The 2,785-nt window shown below is 58.4% G+C and overlaps 1 non-coding gene across 1 annotated transcript; it reads left to right on the plus strand.

The window, feature by feature from the left end:
• The first annotated feature begins 1,918 nt into the window (after positions 1–1,918).
• On the plus strand, positions 1,919–2,037 carry LOC112344071. Its single transcript, XR_002991557.1, has one exon. It is a non-coding gene; the product is annotated as a 5S ribosomal RNA (ribosomal RNA).
• The last annotated feature ends 748 nt before the right edge of the window (positions 2,038–2,785 follow it).

Genomic DNA, 2,785 nt, shown 5'->3' on the forward strand with positions numbered 1-2,785 from the left:
GGATGCGAGTGTTGGGCAGCCGAGGTCAGACCTCGGGTGCCCGGCTCCACACCCCCAGCTAGACTTCCAGTGCATGTGCGGGCTGCTGCTGGGCTCCTCCCCGCGTGCACCATGTCGGGGTCGGACTCGGGCTCCATCTCGGACTCGGGTTCCGGCTCGGACATGGACACGTGGGGGTGAAAGCCCAAAGCGCTTGTCTCCCTGGGGCGTGGTAGGCCGTGAGCACCGGAAGGATAGTGGGGGATGCGAGTGTTGGGCAGCCGAGGTCAGACCTCGGGTGCCCGGCTCCACACCCCCAGCTAGACTTCCAGTGCATGTGCGGGCTGCTGCTGGGCTCCTCCCCGCGTGCACCATGTCGGGGTCGGACTCGGGCTCCATCTCGGACTCGGGTTCCGGCTCGGACATGGACACGTGGGGGTGAAAGCCCAAAGCGCTTGTCTCCCTGGGGCGTGGTAGGCTGCGAGCTCTGGAAGGATAGTGGGGGATGGGAGTGTGGGCAGCCGAGGTCAGACCTCGGGTGCCCGGCTCCACACCCCCTGCTGGACTTCCAGGGCACGTGCGGGCTCCTGCCTGCTTGGACTTGGGCTTGAAGTCAGGCTCGAGCACGTACTCGGGCTTTTGCTCGGGCTCGCGTTTGGACTTGGCTCCTGCTCACGCTCAAGCTTGAACTCGGACTGGGACAAATAGCCAAAAGCTTTTGTCCCAGAAAGAGGAGGGACTTTCTTACCTGTAGGATGATGGGTGGGGAGTGGAGGCTCTCGGGCAGCTGGGGTTGAACTGCGGCTGCCCAGCTCTGCTTCCCATACAAACGAGAGTTGGCTCGCTTGCCAGGGTCACGTCGTGGCGCTTCGATGGCTCCCCTTGTGTGCCTCACCTTGTGGGCTTCCCGTGCCCACCGGCCGAAGGAAACGGTGCTCAGCTGCTCTGGTGGCAAGCACGTGCAGCATCCGTCCAGGTGTTACCCGATCGGCGATCCAGACGCGGAACTCCCGACGTGGGATGCCTAGGCAGTGTCGCATGTGTGAGTGCTCGTGGCCTTTGGCCGGTGGCGTGGGGGGGGCCTCCCCAGTATTGATGGGGGGTGGGGTTGTGCAAGGGTTCTCGGCTGCGGAGAGCCTCGGCGTGGCTTCCCTGGCACCCACTCCAGCGTTTGGCAGAGTCGTGCTGTGCGGTCCATGGGCATGGCCTTGGGACCACATCCGCACGCCTGTCGGGCGAGGGGGAGGGAGGCAGCAGTGTGGTCCTCCGGGCTTCCAAGGGAGGCGAGCCTCGGGGGTGGCACGGCTGCTTGGCAAGGGCCAGCGTCACGCGGCGGGAAAGGGGAGGGGCCCCCACCTGCCGTGCGACGGAGGGAGGAAGGGGGGAGGACTCTCCCGGGCCCAAACCGCGCGGAGAAGCCTCAGCCTGCGTGCGTGTGAGGGAGGGGGGGAAGGCCCTGCCCGCCTGCCACGTGGCACGAAAGGCGGGGGGAGGGGAAAAAAAAGTGGCCCGGAATGTCTGGGGCCCAAAACGCGCGATTTTTCGCGAAAAGTTGGGAAGGTACCACGTGTTCCGCGGGCTTTTTTTGGGGCCCAAAACGCGCGATTTTCACGAAAAGTTGGGGAGGTACCCCGCATTTCGCGGGCGCGTTTTGGGGCCCAAAACGCGCGATTTTTCGCGAAAAGTTGGGAAGGTACCATGTGTTCCGCGGGCTTTTTTGGGCCCAAAACGCGTGATTTTCACGAAAAGTTGGGGAGGTACCCCGCATTTCGCAGCGTGCATTTTGGGGCCCAAAACACGGTCTTCGTGAATTGTTGGGGAGGTACCACACGTCCCGCAGGTTTTTTGGCACCCAAAAAGAACACGGGATTGTGGAGGTACACTGCAGCTTTGGATCAGCTGCCCCACTATAAGAGTAGGGGGAGTGTGAAATATTTCAGAGTGGGTTCAAACCGTGACTATGGCACTGGATCCCATCAGACCTCCAAAGTTAAGCGTCCCTGGGCTTGAATAGTACTGGGCTGGGTGACCACCCGGGAAGTCCAAGTGACCCCCTCTTTTTTTTTTCCTTACAAGTCATTTATTTTTGTAAGATCACTGTTTTAATATATAAACTTTGAGTATTTTTCCATAGCATATAAGTGTATGGTCTTTAAATACTACTTACAATTGTGAATGTAAGGTGTATTTGCCAAATTGTGTCGTTAGCTAGTTATTAACTAGGATATAAGTTAGAAATAATGTGTTGGTGATTGTCACCACGTGGCATGGCAAGCAAGTCCAAACATATGTGTGTCACGTGGCATACAAGGTCAAGGACACTAAACTCTAACTATGAGAACAAGCCAAAGGGCATGCCACGTGTCAATGTGACACATTGAAAACCATAAAACTCAGAACAAACCAAAGCACATGCCACGTGTCAATGTGGCACACATTGAAAACCATAAAACTCTATGAGAACAAACCAAAGGGCATGCCACGTGTCAATGTGGCACACATTGAAAACAATAAAACTCTATGAGATCAAACCAAAGACCATGCCACGTGTCAAAATAAAACTCGGATATATCCAGGGCTAGACACATCCAGGGCCGGACATGTCGGGGGCCCGACATATCGGGTGCCCGACATATCGGGTGCCCGACATGTCCGGGGCCAGACATGTCCGGGCCCGGATATATCCGGGGCCTGACATGTCCGGGTGCCCGACATGTCCGGGGCCGGACATGTCCGGGCCCGGATATATCCGGGGCCCGACATGTCCAGGGCCGGACATATTGGGGCCCGGATATATCCGGGCCCG

Source organism: Selaginella moellendorffii, unplaced genomic scaffold (assembly GCF_000143415.4).
Source record: "Selaginella moellendorffii unplaced genomic scaffold, v1.0 SELMOscaffold_584, whole genome shotgun sequence".
NCBI lineage: Eukaryota > Viridiplantae > Streptophyta > Lycopodiopsida > Selaginellales > Selaginellaceae > Selaginella > Selaginella moellendorffii.